Source organism: Tachypleus tridentatus, chromosome 10 (genome assembly GCF_004210375.1).
Source record: "Tachypleus tridentatus isolate NWPU-2018 chromosome 10, ASM421037v1, whole genome shotgun sequence".
NCBI lineage: Eukaryota > Metazoa > Arthropoda > Merostomata > Xiphosura > Limulidae > Tachypleus > Tachypleus tridentatus.
In genome coordinates this window covers 65508315-65533147 of record NC_134834.1, presented here as the reverse complement: position 1 = coordinate 65533147, position 24833 = coordinate 65508315, and the positions used below count along the sequence as shown (strand labels likewise).

General features: G+C 34.4%; 1 protein-coding gene across 1 annotated transcript in view; it reads left to right on the top strand.

Moving 5' to 3' along the window:
* The first annotated feature begins 6895 nt into the window (after nt 1-6895).
* Nucleotides 6896-24833, top strand: part of LOC143229469 (uncharacterized) — a 59884-nt gene continuing 41946 nt past the window's right edge. The window contains exon 1 of the mRNA XM_076461831.1: nt 6896-7030. The gene's annotated coding sequence lies outside the window, so the exon portion shown is untranslated. The remainder of the gene's footprint in view (nt 7031-24833) is intronic.

The window sequence follows — 24833 nt, the reverse complement described above, 5'->3', positions numbered from 1 at the left end:
TGCAACTTATTTTCTTTCTCATGGCTAAGCGTTGGACTCGTAATCCGAGGGTCGCGGGTTCGAATCCCAGTCACACCAAAACATGCTCGCCCTTTCAGCCGTGGGGGCGTTATAATGTGACGGTCAATTCCACTATTCGTTGGTAAAAGAGTAGCCCAAGAGTTGGCGGTGGGTGGTGATGACTAGCTGCTTTCCCTCTAGTCTTACACTGCTAAATTAGGAACGGCTAGAGCAGATAGCCCTCGAGCAGCTTTGCGCGAAATTCAAAAAAACAAAACAAACAATATTTCTCCTTTCTCGCTAGAGTAATTTCTGTAGGAATTAAAATTTACGCGAAATTTCATAGCTGATCATATAATACTCAGACATCCTTATCTGTACCATTATGAAGTAAAAAACTTCTAAGATATGTCTTTCAGTGTTTGTCGTTTGTGTTCTTTATTCAACACTATAAATGCAAGATTAGACCGTGGGAACAAGCCACGTCAGCAACTATGGCATATTTCCGGAAGCCATCCTACACCCATTTAAAAACCTCGCTTTACTATTCACTAGAATATTCGTTAAACCGGAAATGGCAACCACTTCCGATAACGCATACCAGGTGCTTCTCTCTTATCACGTACCTATTTTGCTGTCAACTTAACATGCACTGTTTTGCCTAAACTTCAAAGTTTTAAATTGCCTCTTTCAGGGATTATATGAAATTGATACTAATACGCACGTGTTTTAAATAAACAGTTTAAACGGTCTCTCGGTTTTGAACATACTGAATATCTGTGAGATACTTTGAAAATCAGAGGTTTTAGATTTGTAAACGTATTATCACATTTCTATTTTAACATTTTTTCATATCACGTTGTAAGGGTTTGTTCAAAGTCGGCAGACTGGAAAATAAAAGTAAAAAATGAGAGAAAGTGTAAAAGAAGAATTACAAACAAAAAGTTTAAAAGTTGTAAAAAAAGAAAAGATTTTGAATTTTTTAACATGTATATGTTTTTTGAAATTGCTTCCAGTAAAGTCGTATCCTAACGTTTAATTACAGTTAAAAGTATGGGTAGTTTGTTATATCAGTAAAGTCGTATCCTGACGTTTAATTACAGTTAAAAGTATGGGTAGTTTGTTATATCAGTAAAGTTGTATCCTAACGTTTAATTACAGTTAAAAGTATGGGTAGTTTGTTATATCAGTAAAGTTGTATCCTAACGTTTAATTACAGTTAAAAGTATGGGTAGTTTGTTATATCAGTAAAGTTGTATCCTAACGTTTAATTACAGTTAAACGTATGGGTAGTTTGTTATATCAGTAAAGTTGTATCCTAACGTTTAATTACAGTTAAAAGTATGGGTAGTTTGTTATATCAGTAAAGTTGGATCCTAACGTTTAATTACAGTTAAACGTATGGGTAGTTTGTTATATCAATAAAGTTGTATCCTAACGTTCAATTACAGTTAAACGTATGGGTAGTTTGTTATATTCCTTCTTTTTATTTTCTGTAAAGCAAAAAAGTACATTTCTTAATATACATTAGTCAGTAAAAGGCAACACCAGATTTGCAAGGGCAAGTGATGGTTCATAGTTCAAATACACATCTGTGTGTCTTTTGTTGTTTTTAATAGAGAGATATTGTCCAGAATCTCCTTAATTATTTCCTATAATATGCAAATTGTATCTAGATTTATAAGAGAAAAGTGGAAACTATTAAAGAAAAACAATTAACTATTCTTACGTCAATGCTCTCCAATGACGCAACGGTATCTATGTGGACTTACAACGCTAGAAATCAGATTTAGATGGCCGTGGTGGACAGAGAACAAATAGTCTACTGTGTAGCTTTGTGCTTAACCTCAAAAATCAAACTTACGTCAGTAATGTTGAGAAAAAGAATATTTATCTATTTGTTTGTAACCCTTTTAAAGCTTGCTCATAGTGTTTGGTAAGCTTTGTGGTTACGGAAATAGAAATCAAATAGATACGAACAAATAAATTTCACTTGTTCTCGTATACAAAGTTGTTGCTCACTAATAATGGTATTTAATGACGTTCCAAGTGGAGATCGAGAAAATGCTTTTATTTCTTGGTTGCGTGGTTGAAATGTGTAAGGTATGTATTATGTATTTCTTTTTTCCTGTTTAACAAAATGGTAAAACACCAAAACAGGGTATGTTATTGTGTAAGTGAAGAGTAGTGTTATGTGATTGACAAAACATTAGCTTGTTTGTTTTCAATTTCGCGCAAAGCTACGCGAGGCTATTTGCGCTAGCCGTCCCTAATTTAACAGTGTAAGACTAGATGGAAGGCAGCTAGTCATCACCACCCATCGCCAAGTCTTGGGCTACTTTTTTAACAACGAACAGTGGGATTCACCGACACATTATAAAGCCCCCACGAAAGGGCGAGCATGTTATAAGTCAAGCGTACTTACCACGTTGTCATGCCAGACCAACAAAAAAAACATCATTGCATTAATTGATTAAACAGCTGCATTTTGAGTTAAGTAACACAAATTTTCTGTATTTTGTTATTCGTTTTATGTCAAATTAATTATGATTCGCTGAATAACAAGCAGCTGACAATCTAATTAACGAATCCTTATCATACGATATACTAAATTTTCATTTATTAGAAAAATATTTTTTTGAATGGAAGTATTATTCTTTGGATAACCCACAAATAACATATTAAACAACCATACCAATACTACATATTGTTTCTCTCTCCTTTTCCCTGAAAATCGTAATCTGAGGGTCGCAGGTTCGAATCTCCATGACACCAAACATGTTCGCCCTTTCAGCCATGGGGGTGTTATAATTTGACGGTCAATCCCACTATTCGCTGGAAAAAAAGAGTAAGGCGGTGGATGGTGATGACTAGCTGCCTTCCCTGTAGTCTTACACTGCTAAATTAGGGACGACAAGTGCAGATAACTCTCTTGTAGCTTTGGGTGAAATTCAAAACAAACCAAACCAAATTCCCTGAAAAAATTTGTTCACTTTTTAAAAGTTCTAGGATTTATCATGTTGTTTTTTTCTTATATGATTTAACTTAATATTGTTTATCTTACGTGTCTTTACTAGCATAAGCATACTTCTCTACTACCTTTTACAGAATACTTCAATATATGATCAAAATCACTTCAGGCTCTCTTCAAATATATCATATTCACTTAAATAATTGTATAGAAAATTGTGCTTTTATAATTCTCTTTTGTTTTAACCAATAGATAAATTCAGGTAACTTTCTATGAAAGAAACAAAACTTTGACTTCTTGTTCACTATTTTCTTTTTGAATTCATCAAGTAACAAACATAAAAATGTTAAAAAATGACTTAAGAAAAACCTTAGAATAGAAACTGAAATGCTATTTAACATTAACTTACACTGTTCGTTTTTTTTTTTTTTTTAGGGGATAAGGCAAAGCTACATTGAAGTATTTGCTGTGTCCACCGTGGTGAATCGAACGGCAAACTTACCGCTGTCCTACCGAAAAATAAAATTACACTCGTTTGGTTTGTTTTAAATTTCGCGCAAAGCTACACGAGGGCTATCTGCGCTAGCCGTCCCTAAGTTAGCAGTGTAAAACTAGAGAGAAGACAGCTAGTCATCAATACCTACCGCCAACTCTTGAGCTACTCTTTTACCAACCAATAGTGAGATTTACCGTATAATTACAACGCCCCCATGGCTGAAAGGGCGAGCATGTTTGGTGTGACGGGGATTTGAACCAGAAAATTACACTGAACTAAATACATCCCACAAAATAGTCAATATTAACACAATACACTTCTCGGTACATGTGCTTTATCTAATGACAACTTCAAAATTTTATCATCAGAATTATTGTATATATACAAACTTCTGATCAAAGAAAGTCTACGTATCTCATATGAACAACTCCAGCCTAATTAATGACCACAGTTTCTTACCGCTCTCCTTGTTTTGATTATTAAATTTTATTTAAAGTGTGTTCTTAAACTTTTTAAAATTATTTCCCTACGTATATTTTATATACAACTTGTTTTAGTTAGTTCAGGGAAGATTTTGTAATTATAAGCATAAAACTACAAAACTGTCTATCTTCGCTGTGCCAATCATAAATAACAAAACTTGAATTTTAGCGGTAAAAGCCTTCAAACTTCGCCGCTGAACCACTGAGGGGGCAGTTCTTGAAGGAGAGTAAACCGCAGAGATAGGCGCAGTCTAGTAAAATGGACTATCGGATAGTCTGTGCAGGTATACACGCGCCCACTGTGTTCTCTGTTTATTGGTCCTAATAAATACTTTGTTTATTTATTCACAACCGTTTGTGTTCGTTATTTTACACAGAAAGTCAGTCAGGCTATCTACTACGGAACATTTTCCTTTTTTTCTTGATCGAATCTTTTATTATTTGCAAGATAGTCTGGAAATAGCTTTTATTTCAAAACGTCGTATGATGATAACGTGGGATTATATCCACAATAAGATAGAACCGACACACAATTTAAAGCAGAAATCCACCAAAAAATCACCCATACTGGACTATACATTCCTTGGGACTCAGCACATGAAACAAAACAAAAACTCAACATACTAAGAAACCAAATAAACACAGCCATAAAACTATGCTCACCAGATGAAATTAATGATGAATTAGACAAAATAAAACAATACTTCATCAACATCAATAAGTTTCCTCCACAAACCATAGAAAACATTATACGCACACACCGGAACAGAAAGCAAAATCAACCAACAAAAGTAAATATATCTCACGAATAAAAAAATCACGAAACCATATACTGCTGTAAACCATATATTCCTGACATCAGCAAACAAATAACCAACATTTGGCAAAAACTAGTAACAAAATATGGCATTCCAGTTAATACCAAATTTATTCAAAAACCAGGCACAAAACTGAGGTTTATACTATGTAAAAACTATACTGACAAACACCACGCCAACATTATTTATAAAATACAATGTGATAACTGCCACGACTTCTATATTGGAGAAACAAGTAGAAAAATGGAAACCAGATTCAAAGAACATAAAAAGTCACCTTCACACGTTTTCGAACACTGCAAGTCAAATAAACACAACATAACCATAGAAAACACTCAAATACTAAATAAAGAAACAAACATAAACAAACGCAAAATTAAAGAAGCCTTACTTATACAACAACTTAAAACCAAAATAAACCAAAATAAAGGAACGCCTTTATACCTATATTAATATAATAAAATAAATAAAATTATATATTCAAACATCTAACACCGCTCTCTACATTCCGACACTCAGTTACACAACCTCTTTCAAACATGTGGTCAGCTTCCGGTCAGTTACCTCTTTCTTTCTTTGTGAACCTGACGATGACCGAAGAAGGTCGAAACGTTGTTCACTCTTCTATGTAAAATATTTTCTCAGCCCAAACGAGCCGTTTTTGCATATATATATTTAATATAAATGATCAGTTTGCTGCTGAAAAAGTTACATATTTGCCCTATAGTGAGGTTTTTAATAATATTACCGTTACTGTGTGTACACGAGCACCAAATGTCTCGATATCTTCTTCAAACAGCAAGGTTGATTAGGCCTTTAATAAGGCAATATATAGTTTTTGTAACAGCGTAATTGATCAAATGTTTAATAAAGTGATACATACCCTAATAGTACTACGAAGAAGATCATTGTCCAAGTCGTTACTTGTAAAGGCGTGAGTGAAAGTATGAGGAGCTGGTAGTTAAACTAGCGGATTTTAACATTTCTGTAGTTTAACAATTCGACTGGTTTCACTAGCGTAAAATACAGTTAAATATAATCGTTACTGCTACAACAGCAGATCGAGCGTTGCTTAGGAGTTATCGTGCCATTCTATAAACTCGAGAGTGTATGGTTGGAGTACCTTCACCGCAAAATCGCGTTCAACATCTTGAAGCTGAGAGTGTGTCATAAAGCGACAGTCATATCTCACTATTCAACTGGGGTAGCCCAAGAGATAACAGTGTGTGTTTTAGACAAGTTGCTGCTCTTCTTACATATAATTTCAAAATTATGGATAGTCAGCACAGTTAACTTCTGTGTAGTTTTGCGCTAATTTACGAAATAAACTTTAAAATTACGTTAACTAAGTAGAAATCTATTGCCAATCATTGCTAATTACAACTCAGATACCTCTTTCCAGTGTCTCAGGGGTGCTTATAACGATAAAAACCAGGTTTCGATATTCATGATGGGCACAATACCCATGGCTTATTGTTAGCTTTGTGTTTAACAACAAACTAAAGCAAGTCAGTATATTATATTGAATTTTTGAAATTTCCTTACAGAGTTTTTGAGGTTAAAAACGTGTAAAGTTCTCTTAAAACTAAGTTGTATTTTGTACATTTTCCAATGTAGGTACTCAGTCAACTCGAGGTCATTTTTTCTTTCCTGGTTAATTGATGCATGACAAAGGAAAATAGTCACTACACAAAAGCATTTAAGTGTCTTCATTGTTAATCGCCTAGGCTTGTCACGTGACGACAAAACAATACGTGCTTCTAAGAGATGAATTTTAGAAATCCATAGGTCACTGACTTGAAACTAAAATAGTGTACAATATCAACCCTAGCAAGTAATTAAGGCGAATTTAATTTTTATTTTGTATACACACGAAAGTAAAACAATATAATTATTGCATAATTCTATCGACGTAGAAGAAACAAGAACAAGGGAGAAATCAAAATAGATCGTGGATGCTTCAAGCCCTCCTTCACCGGATTACTGTATATGTTAGATAAGGTAAGAAAAAAAGTTCGGCTTTTCCTGAAGGTATAATGCGTACCAGGTGTTCTGCGCATGTTCAACAATCACAGCAACTAGGAAAGGTAAATGAGTGCGTTGACACCGTGTAAAGACCCGCGTTCTACTCGGACGGACGTGGCTTGTGAAAATACTTCTAGTATTACATTCGTAGCACGCCAGTTGATGCTACTTATTGGACCTGTCACAACGTTTAACTGTTCATGAAACTTAAGAATTTCTGCCAGATTGACTAACACACGTAAGTAATTTTATTACATCCAACTAAATGAGTAAACTTACAAAAACAGTTTTGAGTAGTCAGCGGAAAGAGGCTAGAAACAAAATAGTGCGTCTTGCTTAGAAAGCGTTTGTTGAAACGTAACAAAACCTGATGATAAAAAGACAAAAAACCCTGCAATATGTAGATAATGAAGTAATATGATGTAGTTACCAAGGAAAACATTGTATGTAAAAAAAAAAAAGATTGTATTGGAGTAGAAAACCTATAACCACAAAGATTTAAAAATTATATACATTGCAAAACTGAAACGAATGAAAACAGCTTTTAAAGTAAAGCTACATTTACTTACATTGTTTGAGGGTGTATACTGTACATTAAGTATGTTTTCAACCATGACAATAGAATAGTGTAATACATTTACATAAATATATGTTTAATTGTTTTTTAAATCTTAACTTTGTAAAATGATTTCAAAGGTATACATACAATATGGGTTCTTTAAACAGCGTGGTTTATTAAGTTGTTAATAGAATACTGTAATAGTTCTGGAAAGAGCGTGGTTGATCACGGTGTAGGGCTTTTCTGGTGCTATATATCTTTTCACGATTTCGTGTGCATAAGATCCATTTGTGACGAAACATGAAGGTGGGGGATGAGTTCGTAGAATCCCACACCTAGTGTTTCTTAGTTTCGTGCGCGTGGGCGCTATACTACACTACAATGCATCACTCAGAGGCCTGAGGGAACAAAGCTGACCAGTTTAATTTGAGAAAGCTTTTTTATTTTTTCTTTGCTTACCTTGTTAATCTAATCCGAATTTCAAATCAACGCTTGCTCTTTTAGAATAAAGAGGAAGCCAATATCAGACGCAATTCAGAGATAATGAATCCACAGTATTCTGTGATAGTATAAAATATTTACGTGCTGATGAAAGTATCAAGGATTTCTTTTTACGTAACAAAACTATGTCCGTAATTTTTTCATATCTAAGAAATATTTTCAAAAGAACAAATGAAGTTTTATTACGTTTTGAGTTACTTGACAAAATTTTTCATTTCTTTTGAATGCGTAATCTTTCGTATCCAGTTTCTCGTTCTGAAAAAAAGGAAAGGAAAAATAATATCCTTTTATATATTTAAGCGAAGCCGGTTTGGTTTTCAGAATACACAGAGTAGCAAAGTTGTCAACTAATTATATGTTAACGCTTTGTGTAGTAATAAAACAGATTGTATCACCGTATAAGAACAAATCGATAATATTAAATAGGCCAAACTTTTGATACACTTATATTAAAAAATTGTTTAATATATGAATATGTTCATCATCAGAAAAAAATGTTTAAATTATCGAAGACCATCACACTGCCTCATGAGGAACCTTCGCCCTCAATAAATACAAGCTTGATTTCGACTCGTAATCCGAGGGTTGCGGGTTCGAATCCTTGTCGCACCAAACATGCTCACCCTTTTTTTTCAACCGTAAGGGCATTATAATGTGACGGTCAATCCCACTATTCGTTGGTAAAAGAGTAACCCAAGAGTTGGCGGTGGGTCGTGATGACTAGCTGCCTTCCCTCTAGCCTTACACTGCTAAATTAGGGACGGCTAGCGCAGATAGCCCTTGAATAACTTTGCGCGAAATTCAAAACAAACTGTTCACCAATTAAATTTACATTGTTTGAGCCGTCTGTAAACTATTTGGTCTTTATTCTTTTTGTGTAACGCGTAAACATATTTCATCTTCTATGTTTTGTATTCTACATTCCACTTTCTTTCTTTTATTCTGCCTCTTTTTCTACTATCACACAGTTTCATTTGTTCCCCTTGTAATTTACTCCGCCATTTTATATTTTATCCTAAATCTTTTTAAATATATATTTTTACTATTCCCTCTCGTCTTATTCAATTTCTAGCCCTATTTTCTATCTTTATTTTTACTTTTCAATTTCGGTTTCTTTTATTATACTTCTTTTTTCTACTTCTGGGAAAACCTTGACTTCTTTGAGGAAATGCTGTTGGTAATAAGTAAAACATCTCTATTACCTAGATTATCACACATAGCCTCAGTTTGTGAAAATTTAGATGCGCATACGTCATTTTTTTCTCTTTCATTTCACAAATAAAATAAATCAAAATACACCTGTAATGCTCTAGATTTTTCATTCCTACCATCCGAATTGAGGAAAGTGAGCAGATCTGAGCCATCATCCGGTTTATGTTTCAGAAATAATATATTATTTAATTAATAATAAACAAACTTTTCTTGCCTATAATAATAATAACAATGACAGGTCTTGGACAAGCACTACTGAAAGTTATTCAAATTTAAATTACACAACAAGTAACTAATAAAAGAATTTTATTTTACAAAAAAGTTCTTACGAACAGACAAATATACATATATTAATTCCTTTTAATTTTTTGGTGTATGAAATAACATAAATCCTACACTCATTTTGAATTATACTAACAACTGACTACTATTGTCTGACCAGTTATTTGGGTTTAGCGATTACTCTGATAGCGTAAATGCTAAACGTGTTCGTGGCAACAGGAAAGAACCATGGATTAACGGCAGTTCATGCGTTTTGAACATAGGTGTTATTACATTAGCTGTATAAAGATTAAATAAAAATAAAGGTCAAAAGCGATAACTTAAAAAGGGGAAATTTTTAAATTAATTGTTACTGAAAATCTAAATAAGTAAACTGAGCAAATAAGAACGTGAACAAATCTTACCAATCAATAAATTTTATAAATGATGGATTTATTTTATTATTTAATCTTTCAGTGTATTGAATAGCGTGACAACGATCTTACAGCACTCCACTGTCTCGACCTACTAACCTACATTCAAAAATCGTGCCCACTCCTTGTCAATTAATCATTCACATATATGCACTAAACATGCTCGCTCTTTCAGCCGTGGGGGTGTTATAATGTAACGGTCAATCCCACTATTCGTTGGTAAAAGAGTAGCTCAAGAGTTGGCGATGGGTGGTGATGACTAGCTGCCTTCCCTCTAGTCTTACACTGCTAAATTAGGGACGGCTAGCGCAGATAGCCCTCGAGTAGCTTTGCGCGAAATTAAAAAAAACAACAACAAACAAACATATATGAATATTTATTTAATACTTGGTTTATTTTAAATTTCACGTAAAGCTACATGAGAACTATTTACACTAGCTGTTTATAATTTAGCAGTGACTTTAGCGAGTCAACCTCACTCACCACCAACTCTTAGGCTACTCCTTTACCAACGAATACTGGGATTGACCGTACATTATAATGTATTCACGGCTGAAAGGGCGAACATATTTGTTGACAGTGGTTCGAACCAGCAACTCTCAAATTACGAGTTGAATGACTTAACCACACGCCTATGCCAAGAGTTTTCGTAATATGTAGTGCAGGAATTAAAACTATTGTAACCATATAATTGGTTACATTAACCGCTCTTTGAAACCTTGTCGTGTAAAATATGAAATATCGTGTGTGTTAATTTGTTTGTTTCAGAATTAGGGACAAAGCTACACGACGGGCTCTCTGTACTATGCCCACCACGTGTATCGAAGCCCGTTTTCTAGCGGTGTGGGTCTACAAACATGCTGTTGTGCCACGATGGGGGTGTATGTTAGCACATTAGATTCACTGCTTTACCGAAACGTTAAAGAAATAGGAAATGACCAAAGATGTTATAATTCTCAAATCGAATCAAATAAACCACACTGTCTTACTGGATAAAACAACCTTCGAGGATAAACTGTATGAGTTTCTTCAAAACCAGATCAGAGTATCCGCGAAAAACGTAAATAGAACCCTCTCCTAAAGAATGTTGCTGGTTCTAATAGATCATTCGGACCTTTTAAAGAGTTTTAAACGCATCAATTCTTCGCTTCCGTACATTACGTTCTATCCAAAATATATTAAGAATAAACATGCTCCCCCACACGCTCCCCACTGGCTCAGCGGAAAGTCTGCAAATTTGCGTACGACCTTAAAGATCAATTTCGATACCCGTTGTGGGCGAAGCAAAGATAGCCAGCCAGTTGTGTAGGTTTGTACTTAACAATCATACAAAAAAAATTATTAAGTCTATAATTTTGATTGTGAGACCTATAACACTTTCACTGTCCAAGTGGTAAATAGAACATTTTCCCCAAGTTCTAAGAAAAACCTCACTGTTACATCAAAAAAGAAACAAGAAACATGTGAACGTTAATGGTAAAAACAAAGTGAGGGTAAAAATAGTCAGTTTCGTCGTTTTGCCATTATTTACTGATGTGCTAGCACAAGAAACGATAACATATCTAAAACGAAATTTGACTAAACTCTGTACTTCCAGTTCCGGTTAATGCTTTCCTTTCAGTCATCGAAAACGCGTTCCCAGTTTATGACAGTATTTAAAACAAAAATTGGACTGGCAGAGGGGAAGCTATTATCTTTTTAACGAAAACTAACAAATCCCCTTAGTTAGATACACATTTTCTCATGCCCCCACAAATCAGTAAAACATCTGTTGCAATCTCCATGTTTCTGTGAGTTTACTGAATACACCATCCTTTGAAATTAAAACAGGATATTTAAGATGTTTTGTACAACTTGAGGAATTTCCTTTTTTTTTTAAATGTATGGAAAATGCTCATCTGAAAGAGAACAAACCTTTTTGTTAAAGTGACAAAAAAGAAAGAAGAAATCAAAACAAAAAGAAACAACTTTGCTTGAACTGCAGTGCAAAATGTGAGCCCGTAGAAAGTAAAATGATTGTCTTGTCACTTACAAGTATCCAAATACTATTTAAAGCAATTTAACTTTAAACCAAAGTATTCAGAAGAGAGGGCGTATATAGTGTTCCATGCCAATCATGTGGAGAAGTTTATGTTGATAACACATGAAGAAGCTCAAACACTAGAATAAAAAACACAAAAAGGGCGTTAGAAATGCAAATACAAATAAAAAAATATATTTTTCCATGCAAAAGAATTTGACCGCCCTATGAACTAAATATCAAGGCCAAAATGATAAATAAAACCAAAAATTACATAAAGCAAAAGCTGTATCGTAAAAAGTGAACAAGAAAATCAAAATTTAATACATCCGAAGGTCACTTTAAATCAAATTGTTGTTTGACCATGTGTGTCCTTAAGAGAATTTTGTAATTATCTATCGCACAATCTGTGAGAGCAAGTTTCTCAGAAGACTGTAGGACCGAAGAGGACAAACGAAATTAACAAAACAAGTTTTCTAATCATTTTATTACGACTTGTTCTTTCAGAAAAGTTGTTTTTTTTCGCTGAATTTTGTTTGCGTTCCTTCAGGTCAGTGAAGATAGCAGTGGATCTATTGAAGAAGGTTTTTTTTCAAGCTTGACCTTACTTCCAGCTGTCTCTTCTTCAGGATCTTGAAAAGCCATATTGACGCTTATATACGAGGTCTGTTCAAAAAAATACGCGGACTGACGTCATAAAACAAAATGTACTTTATTTAGAAGTTACAGGTCTGGGACCCCTTCAAAGTACTCTCCTCCCCAACGCACACACTTATCCCAACGGTGTTTCCACTTGTTGAAACAGTCCTGGTACGCTTCTTTTGTAATGTCCTCTGGCTCCTTCGTCGCATTTGCCTTAATCTCGGGAATCGTCTCAAATCTTCTTCCTTTCAAGGATCTTTTGAGTTTGGGGAACAAGAAAAAATCGCAAGGAGCAAGGTCAGGTGAGTAGGGAGGGTGGGGAAGAACAGTGATCGAGTGTTTGGCCAAAAACTCACGAGTTCTGAGGCACAAATTTCGCAGCAGCGCGGTGCTTCTTCAATTTTTCGGTCAAAATCTCGTAACAAGATATCTCACACTCTTCAGCAAGCTTCCTGACAGTCAGACGTCGATTTGCCGGCACCAGGGTGTTGATTTTGTCGACGTGTGGGTCGTCAGTTGACGTGGAAGGACGTCCAGGACGCTCATCATCTTCAATGGACTGTCGACCATCCTTAAAACGTTCATGCCACTTGAAACATGCCATACGCTTCACAGCAACATCACCGTAAGCCGTGTTAAGCATAGCAAAAGTTTCAGTCGCAGATTTTTCAAGTTTAACACAAAATTTCACAGCAAGTCGTTGCTCCTTCAGGTCATTCATTCTGAAATCCGCCAAACGAAAAAAATCGCACTTCACTTAAAACCGCGTAGCTAATACACAAATGAAGATATCTGCAATTGGGAAATGGCGTCGTAATCAGCTGATCTGTGCGAACCTAGCGACACCAAGCGGATTCCCTTGAATTAACTGGAGCCGCGCAATTCAAACAGTCCGCGTATTTTTTGAACAGCCCTCGTATATTTGCTTACAACTGTACAACTGGATCTCTTCATCGATATTAAAATCTTTTTGTTAGGATCTAGGAATACCAGACACTTTGAAGACTTTTTTCTATCTGTATACAAATGCCAGTAGTTTTTGGTTTATTTTAAAATTCGCGCAAAGCTACACGAGGGCTATATGCGCTAACCGTCCCTAATTTAGCAGAGAAATACTAGAGGAATGGCTGCTAGTTATTACTACCCGCTGCTAAGTCTTCGGCTACTCTTTTAGAAATGAATAATGGAAGTGACCGTAACATTATAACGCTCATACGACTGAAAGGGAGAGCATGCTTGAAGGGACGAGGATTCAAACCCACTATCCGCAGATTGCGAATTGAGCTTTTTAACCACCTGGCCCCGTCAACAGGATATTTATAAATAGTATCGGAGCACGTCCGGAAATTGATGTTAAAGAGATTTTTTGAATAATCAGCGAGTGAGCCCAAGGTCAAAAAGAAATGAACTTTAGAGATTGATGGCAACACTGTACTTGTGTATATTTTATGTGCAGTTCATAACATCGTTGGAGCCACTTGGGCCATCCAATGGCCGAACGCAAAATTACTTGTTTGTTATAGATTTTCACCCAAAACCAAATTAGAAGGCAGCAGCTAACCACCAGTGCCTTACACTAATTCTCGGATTACTATTGTCTTGTTTGACGGATTAGTGAGATTTAACCATTATTCTTGTAGCACAAGGCCCGGCATAGCCAGGTGGTTATGGTACTTGACTCGTAACCTGAGGGTCACAGGTTCGAATCCCCGTCACACCTAACATACTCGCCCTTTCAGCCCTTGGGGCATTACAATGTAACGGTCAATTCCACTATTCGCTGGTAAAAGAGTAGCCCAAGAGTTGGCGGTGGGTGGTTATGATTAGCTGCCTTCCCTCTAGTCTTACACTGTAAAATCAGGGATGACCAGCGCAGATAGACCTCGTGTAGCTTTGCGCGAAATTCCATACCAAACTAAACGTTATAGAACACTTACGGGCTTAAATTTCGGGGGATGTTTTTGCAGCAATAGGACCAGAATCATGAAATCTCTAAATGAGAGTCTGAGCATGTTAACTAGTAGACCATGCCTTGTTCTATATATTGCTAAATTCATGACGTGGGAAAATTGATGACAGAAAACGTTAATCGTTCAGTCACATTCATTATTTACCGAGTACGCTTTCCTAACCCTCTCTTGAAAAATCGATTTATTTCTATAATTAAAAAGTGTTGGAAAAGTTTTTATGTGTCGCATTAGGAATTCTTTATGTTACTTTGTAATTCACTTTCAGTCTGTATCCATTCACATTTTAACAGTATGTTGTGCCCCCCCCCCGCAGTATAGCGATATGTCTCCGGATTTACAAAACGAAAATCAGGAGTTCGATTCCCTTCGGTGGGCTCGGCAGATAGCCCAATGTGATTTTGTTATAAGAAAACACACACAGTATGTTGTTATGTTTATATACAGAATTTCTAAAACTTTGAATTTATTGCGTATCAATTAGTATTGCTTCCCATATGTCTGAGGACTCACATCCTAAACATCGGATTTCGATACCCGTGGTGGGCAGAGCCTAGATAACCCATTGTGTATCCTTCTGTTTAATTTAAAACAACACAAACAAACAGTTAGTATTGATGAAGTTTTCGAGAGAAGAACTAATTGCGTGTTTATTTAATGATAAATCTGTTAATAAAAAAAAAGCTATAATTTTTCCTATGCTGCTAATAAATATCTTAGTACTTTTCGTTGCTATTTACTCCTCTTCTTATATAAAATTTGCTTAACTTTCAGTGTTCTTTCAGACGCTTTGTGTTTGTACTATGGAGCATGTCTACTGATACAATACTGAACCTTATTGAAATTCGAATAAAAACTAGTAAAAAAATAGGTCCCTCAGTTCTGAAGGCTTATAACACTAAATATTGCGTTTCGATACCTGCAATGGGCAAAGCACAGATAATCCATTGTGTGTTTGTAGCTTTGCTCATAACAACGAACAAAAATTGAAAAACAGACATACGTGCCACCTGATCATGTATTAGAAGTATATTACTTTCAACTGAAAAATATTTTATTATGGCCTTATTGCTTCCACATACTAAAACTAAACTTTTACGATAGGCATTTGTTACGAAATATTCTTGATTCACATTAATAATCTCTGATAAGAAAAAAAAATATTCCTATCAAGACTTCAGTTGTTATGAATTACTGTTTCAAACGGAATGTTTCTCTAGTAGTTCTTTAGTTAATTTGTTGTTTTACCATTTATCAAAGAGATATTACAACTTTACGATGTTAGCTTCAAGGCATCTCTCTCTATAGCTTTTAAAGCTACACACATGTAAAGTTATCACTATTGTATAAAACAGTAATGTGCCTGAGGATTTACCTTATAATAAAGAAGCGGAAAAGGTTGGCGTGTTTCAGATGCCTGTGGTTAAAAGGGCGCTTCTAATCGCATATCTTGATGGTCTACAAATGAAGCTAACGTTGCTTGGAAGAATGCAGGTTCTGGCCATATGTATGTGATATTTATCGTTACTGAGATACACATAATACTTTCGGTTGTTTCTTTGTTTCAGAATTTTTGCTTCAAACTCCATAAAGGGCTACCTTTTTATAGTCGTCTGTGAGTCTGAACTGATAGACTAGAATGAATTATTAGTAAGAACGTCTGAAAGAAAGTAAGGAAATATATATAATATGTCAACAACACTGCATCTGCCATATCCAGTTTCAAATTGAAACCTTTAGCCCATTGAATACCAAGAGTCTTCGGGCTGGTTGAGCTGTGACAGACATAACAGTGGTTGAGACGCTGACTACAACAATTATGGTGTGAGCTAGATTGTGTTGATGATGTAGTCAACAAAATCCCAGTTCTAACAGTATGGTCGCTCTCGTGTGACCATGTTGTGTGATTTGACCACCACTCTTTTAGCTCAATCATAATCCTAAAGAGCGGAGCGCGCTTTTAAGTTTAAACAATAGGCATGCTAACTACTAGACCATATCCAGCCCCACGTAGATTTTAACTTTCTTAGAAAAAAAACAAAAAAACAGAAGAAACTTTCTTAAGTTCATTTTAAAGTTTTAAAGAATTATGCTGGAATAATCAATATTATATCGACTGGTATTACGTTTAATGTATTTGCCAACGTGATATAGTATATTCATTCTATAAATTCATTATTACGGCTCATTGTCAGCTACTCTCCACTTCCCGATTCAAGCACAACTCACTGTCCTGTAATTTCATAATTACGGTTCATTGTCAGCCGCTTCTCACCTTACAAGCTCACTGTAAACAACATGGAGTTGTCAAATGAAATTTAAAAGAAAATGTTACTTGATTCACTTTATTATTTACACCATATTTCTTTCTGGTTTGTATAACTATCTATAATTTATATCAAATTTTGTTTATGTTATAGTTAGAATATATTAATATTCTAATATTCAGTTAATTAATATTAACTTCAGGTCAAAGCAAGTTACCACATAGAGCAGAACTGAAAATATGCACCTAATAATAAACCAAAGCAACTCAATATAATGATTAAACTTTACTACTTAAAATGCTTAAAACTTAAGTAAATGTGTTATATATTATAACCTTACTGCGAATCCGCACTGCCAAATTAAAGCCCCTCCTCAGTGGTACAGCGGTATTCTTGCAGACTCACACCACTAAAATCGAGTTTCGATACCCGTGGTGGGCAGAACACAGATAGCTGGTATGGGTATTAAAACTTTAATTAAAATAAAGTATAGAACAACGTTTCGGCCTTCTTATATCATCTTTAGGTTAGCAAATTCCACTAATCTTGAGAATACATTTTTACTTCAAATGGGCTTCTCGTCGTCACGAACAGCACAGACAACCCTTTGTGTAGCTTTGTGCATAATTCTAAAAAAACAAACAAATCCTAACTAAAAATTACGACACTTTGGTAAAGTTATACGTGGCTGAGCGATCTCATTAGATTTAGTTTAATTCTAAATTCATAATCTAAGCTAACAATGTGAAATAATCTTTATAACAAAAAACAATGAAATTAACTGTAGTACAATATAAAATAATCATTGTAGTAAAACGATAAAATGACATAGAAATGACTAAAACTAATAAAACGCGAATATATTATATATTCTCACCAACTCTATATTTTCTGCGGTGAAATTATTACTTATTTGGGCCGATGTTCACGTGATAACGACAACATCATGACATAATATACACCTGGCATAGTCAGATTTATGTTGCTCCTAAATCTACGTATTAAACTTGCATTGTGAAATAATATTTATAATAGTAAAAATGGAATACTGATAATGTTTTCGGACACTTTATTTGATATTTTTGCTTACTGTTAAGCACAAAGCTATACAATGGACTGTGTGTGCTCTGTCCACCAGGGATAATGAAGCAAGCTTATAGTTGTTGCATTGTTGTTGTTGTTTTATTTCACCTAAAGCTCCACGAAGGATATCTGCGCTAATCGTCCCTAACTTTGTAGTTAAAGACTAGAAGGAAGACAGCTAGTTACCACCACCTACTCTTGGACTACCTTTTTTCAACAAATAGTGGGTTTGAGTGTCACATTATTACTCCCCCACAGCTGAAGAGGCGAGCATATTTGGTGGGACGCAGATCCAAACCCGTGACCCTCAGACTGCGAGTCAAACGCCAAATACTAATGTTTCAGTTCTTGGTTTTAAAATTGGAGATAGTTAAACGATACATTGTTATTAGGTGTACTCGATAATGCAGAAAAAAACAGCTAAGAAGAAACTTAATCTCCTAGATTAACGAACATCAGTTATATGATAAAATAATATTAGAAATATAGCTGTTAACAAAAGACTACTGTTCTCATTAAGTATTCAAGTATTTGTTTCCCAGTCATCTATATGTAAATATATATATATATTAGTTTTAAATAGCACAACCACGTTTTAAAAGTGCCTTCAAAAACCTTAAACAAAAAACGATGAATATTTCTACCCTTGAAGTTTCACTTTTGGCTAATCTGATACTGAAGTCATAAACTAGGTGATACAATTTATCAACTAAATGTGAAAATGTACAATTAAAATTAAAATGTTAACATTTCTACAGTAATTTAAAACGCATCACGAAGAGCAGTTCATATCAATTATTACCTAACGATATGAACTTTTTCTGTGAAACATTAGCCAACAAGTGCATAACAATATACGCTTTCTAACCACCCATTGCCTAACAATATATATTTTATAAACGTTGTGAAACTTTTAAATAATTTGTACAAATTATTTTGGAATTGTACTTTAAAGTTATGTTTTGTTTTAAATATAAAATAGTTTACAGTTCTAAACTATCGTTCACAGCAAACTATGATCCCCCAGTGGCTCAGCGGTAAGTCTGCGGACTTACAACGCTAAAAACCGGGTTTCAATACCGGTGGCGGGCAGATTACAGATAGCCCATTGTGTAGCTTTGTGCTTAATTCAAAGCAACATCAGTAAAACATGATAGAACATGAGAATACTCACAAAGTTTCTAAACATGCTTCTATACACTGCATAACGTGCTCTGAGGTGTGTTTTTCTTATAGCAAAGCCACATGGAACTAACTATCTGCTGAGCCCACCGCCGGGAAGCGAACATCTGAGTTTAGCGTTGTAATCGGTGGACTTACCGCTGTACTAGCGGGAGAGTCGTGCTCTCTCCACATTAGAAAGTTAAACAACTTCAATAAATCTCTTATATAGTAAAAACTTCAGGTTATATCATTAAATCAATTTTGTGTTTGTTTCAAACTGTTGTTGACGTCACACGGATTCTACTCCTAATTGCCATATAATTCTATCACATAGTTTCTATATGAGTGTTTTTAATTTTTATAATTCACTAAACTTCCCTTAAGGACAGAAATGTGCTAATGCTTTATGAAGGCGTCATTAGTTTAATGTTGCTATGTGTCATCATCAAATTTCCCCACTAATATTTAATGGTACCAAAATTAAAGTGGGTTTCTTTTCTAGTTCCAATGCTAATTATAGGGATCCTGACTCCACAACACTATATATATATATATTATACTGTATTGTGGCAACTTGCCAGTCTCTAAGGTGTATGTTAAATGTAAACGTTTATTAACCTGCCAACCTGGTCCGACCACTTTTTTACAAATATTTTCTAGTTTTTTTTTATAGTTTGAGATTCATTCTGTTGTTACGGACGTTCACATTACGTCAAAAAAAAACAACAAAAAACCCGTGAATCAAGTCTTTCGATTATCATGCAGACAAACCTGGTTCAGATATGACTCATTCAGGTAACTCTGTGTCCCCAAGTGAGGGGGAGGTTGTGAAAAAGATGACAGAATTTCACACAATAAAAGTAATGGTACAACTCAGCGTTGAAGAGCGTGTGACAGCTTACGGAGCTGAGCAAAATGCAGATTTAACTGTATTTAAAACACGTGATAAATTTTAACATAGTGGCTATAGTTACGACATTTATAACAAGCAAGTGTGGTTTACATAATTTAAAAATCCGAAGTACGTAGTCATCAAGGCTATTGAAAGACATATTTAGACTTAAGACATCTAAAATATTCTTGAACCATAAATTTAAACTTAGAAATGCCATTTTCGAAACATTAAACTTCTCATATTAATGTTTATTATTTATTTAATTCAAACATATGTATTGTGTTCATACATGTCATTTATTTAAATAATACCTGTATATTCTGTTTACAGTTTTTTTATTTAACTCATACATCTACGTTCTGTTTGAGAAAGGCATTCATGTTTGTTTGCTACTGACAAAAAGTGAAAAATACTTTTGTTAATGATGAAAAAAAGATGAACTACTACCGTGGTTTGTATGTTTGTATGTCTCTACACATTATGTCACGCACAAGCGTTCTTTTCTTTAATTCTCTAGCATTTTATAAAAACTTGTACTAAAAATTGCCATTAAAACAAATTTCTTTTCACATCTAGCTCGTTAACCCCGATATATCCTCCAGTGGCACAGTGGTATGTCTGTGGACTTATATTTCTAGAAACTGCGTTTCGATACCAGTAGTGGGCAGAGCAGATATAGTCATTTCTTTAGCTTTGCGCTTAATAATAAATAACATACGGGCTTGCGATTAGAAAATAATGAAAAAGTGTTCTATCTACTGGATACAAAACTGGTATAAATTACCGATTATGGTAACTGTAATTTTACATCAAAAATAGCCCTGAAGCTATGAAAGGATTTATTACTGTGGAGAGTAAATGTTTTCCATCTCTTCTCCACCGATCTGTTAATTTGATTTACATCGTGTTAACGTACTTCTCAGGATGTTTATCACATTAATTAACGTTTTATTTCACACAGTATCTAAGACTGCATAACTAAGATTTGTAGTACATGGACTACATGTAGACTACATCTATAATTAGGTGAAGATGCTCTTCCATCGCCTCTAGACTAGAACGGTTTGTGTCTAAGTTTGGCAGATTTGCTGTAGACTTTGTCTACTATCTCTACACCTACCGCCTACCTTGACCTCGTTAAGTTTTCCCTGGCGCTTGTTTCTTAGCGCATGTGTACGTATTACACGTCCCGGTTTGCTAGCTTTAGATTTCACAATAGGTTCACCAACTCTCCCAACTGACAGCAAAGCTTCAGTGTGTTGCACATCTGCTGCTGCTAAGGTGAGACTATTCTTGGACTATTGTTGTCACTGTGGGAAACAAAATTGCTTGAGGCAGTTGGCTTCCATGGTTACTGCCCACCTGTTCCAAAATCACTTCCTGTTAGCGAAGGGAGGGAAGTGTCAACGGTGTCGAATAGAATTGTTTGAGTTAATTTAAGACAGTAAACTGGATATCAAACCTAACCATGATTTGTTCTGGTTCGGTATAAAAGACTAAATATAAGACTGTGTATTTGTGTATAAACATTCCGGAAACGGACATTAATGAAGGATTATTAGTTTCAAAATATGGAAAAATAGTAGTTTATTTACAGTGCCTAAAAACTACTGGTTCTATGTTTCAGAATGAACAAAAAGGTTTTATTTGCACTTTACGTTGAAATAACTTTCATAAAGTGATTAAAAACACAAAACTTTCCTTAACCAGTTTTTCCCAAGGATCTTCACAAAAATGAAAAAAAAAAAAAAAAATATTTCCTTGTATCTTCTACAGGATCACGCAGCATGTAACAAAGTATCTTATATCTACATATTTTCCATATGGAGATTAGGTGTTTTTCAGTTTCCAGACAAATATTTTATATTGCTGAAAACATAGGCCTGCAAATTTATACTTCATAAAAGCTGTTTCGGTTCTTATTACGGATATTTCATAATTCAGCTACGCAGATTTCGAAAGTAATATTATTTTTTGTTTCTATTACGTAAGGATTTTTTTAAAATCGGGGAAAGAAAACTCTTACTTAGATCAAATTATTATTTTATTTACCACAATAAACATTTTCTTTATTACATTTGTTTACAATAATACAAACAACTGCAGAAAAGAGAAGATCCCTAATGTCGAACGATTACACATCGTTAATCATCCAGATTTTATTTGTCAAATCTACGTCTTTTAGTTTGAAACTGCGTGTTGTGATCTTCCTTTTATGCATTACGTCAGGAACATCTCGTTTCAATGACCAGTTGTAATCAGCCATCACGCTACCTGCCGTTCAACTTCTCTGACACCGCCTCTTCATTTCCCAAAGACAAAAATTTTGTCTCAACTCTTCGACATAAACAGTGCAAACTTTGTGTGGAGCCCATGATTTGTCTTGGCCCCAAAGATTTATTCCAAGATACGCGTAATACCCCTTTTTTTTTTGGTGAATTCTGTAATGTTTTGCCTTCGTTTCTTTGCAACTAATTTACCACAAATGTAACAGGATATGATTTATCACTTATACAACCTCTTGTTACCATAGTGACGAATAAATTATATTGAAAAGAAAACAATAATGCCAAAGTGCACACGTAAACAAATAATATCTGTTAACCATTGATATATATATTAGTGGTGTGTTTCTCGTGGGTTCTAGAACAATCGATAAGACTGTCACATTATGATTGGTCTAGCGAAATCTATAGTTAGCGGCTGTCAACATTTTAAGCATAACAAAATGTGACAATAAATCGATTAAAATAATTCACTTATGTAAAAGTACCTATAACGTTTTGTGAAATATCTATATGCGATGAAGAAAAATGGATATCAATTTTGAATTCAACGTAGGGGAATTACTGTAGACCAGGTAACATTTCAATACAGTAAAAACCATAGCAGGACTGTGATCTTTGTTAGACACCAAGTATAAATGATTCGCTGTCTCTTCCTTCAGTTATTTATCAGAAATTTGTCAGCAATACCTGCAGTGCAACATAAAGTGATATATAATAGGTATCTATATTGTGATAAAGGATTCAAGAAAGTTCCTTTATGTTATGCTCAGCAACATTATACCTAACTTTAAATTAATTACAAATCACAACTTTATTCTGTTTACTAGTAGCATCTATAAAATACTATCGTCGTTCAATATTAAAATGCCTCACTTTAAACGTGAACTACGTGGTAACACGAACATACAAAATATTTGAAAGTAAAAAGAAAGCAAAATCTCTTCAATTTATTAGAATAAAATTGCACTTAAACCGTACCTTCATATTTACTAAAACAGATATTATAACATAATTATAATGATTTTCTTGTGATTAAAAAGAAGAAAATAAAAAATTCACACTACACATTATGCTACACTTTTAAAAGTCCCAATTATAAGTCAGTTGCTCCTTGAAAGTCCCAATTATAACCAGTAACGTCTTGAAAATTACAACTATAGTGAGCTGTACCTTGAAAGTCCCAATTATAACCAGTAACATCTTGAAAATTATAACTATAGTGAGCTGTACCTTGAAAGTCCCAATTATAACCAGTAACATCTTGAAAATTACAACTATAGTGAACTGCACATTGAAGTCCATGCTATATTGTCACTCACATCTTCAAGATCACCACTATGGTCAAATTATGTATTTCCGGTAAAGTGGGGATGAATAAAAAAAAGTTGAAAGGTTAATCTCATATTTTGAACTACAACGTCATGTACGTCTTTTTATTTTTCAACGTGAAATTTGAAACCACAAATTCAGATTTGGGAGACAAAAACAACCAAGTGAATTGAACTTTGTTGTTGTTGTTGTTTTTCAATCAAGGACAGCAATCGTCTTGCAGATAACCGGCAGACATGTTTCTGGTTCATGGTGTGTAAGCAAGTACCTAGGCATTTTCTACTGAAAACAAATACTACATATATTACAGTAACCGTATAGTAACAGTTGATAACCGGTAAGTTTCACACTTGCCACAAAATATAATATTTGTTTTACGTCCAGTTGTATGATCCCGAGAAAGTTACTGTGCATATGATTTGTGTATTAGCCTGGAAAACAAAAACAGTAAGCTAACCAATTACAAATAAAAATTTTGATTATTGGAGACAACCGTTTGAATACTTTAGTTTCAAAGAAAGATTCTTATAAGAGAAGACTAGAATAGAAATAAAGTGAGGCCTGCTTTTAAATTTATAGCGATTTTGCGTCACGAAAATTCTTGTAATACTAGTTTCATATAATTTATTTATATTATATTACAATATATTGTGATGAAACAAAAAAGTTTTACAAACGTTTGATTCAATCTATATATCTTGATATATATTGAAATGCTAAATAAGAATGTTAACATGTTTATGTTTATTTTCTGGAATATTATTATTGGACATACAGTCTCAGTTAATAGTTCTTGTCCGTCACGTTCAGGGTAGAAACAATAACAGTAATATGGTTTTCAATTAATCAGTATTAAAATAAGCTGCGTGATTTTGTTATTGTGTACTTCAAAGGATACTTACTACTTCATTAAAACTATACATTTAACGTTTCCGTACATAAGTGTCAATTTTGTATTCTATCTTTTAAAATGGGCTTAATGTGGTGTAATCCACTGAATGGTGTGCGTACTATGGACAAAGGATCCGGCGTTTGAATGGTAATGAGCTCCCGTTCGTTCATCTAGGTTGTGTTTTGGGTTTGATATGAGATCTGGGAGGGTCAGGTACGTTTTAGCCCTTCATTACTAATCCTATACGGGGGCTGTATGAGGTTATACAGCACTCAACATCAACCGTTGGCGTGTTATAAAAGTGACAGCCATTCCTATTATTCCGTCCAAAAAGTCAGACAAAGTTTTTTTTTTTTTTTTTTTTTGCAGAATATGCTGTTATCTGAGGACTCTTGTTTATAGCTGAAGGTCTGTATATTTTGCTATATTTTTAAAGTTTAACTAGCTTTCCATATTATGGTCAAACTAAATACTTCCCTTGGTTTATAGTGGTATAAAGATTAATAACATGGCATTGTAAAGTACTA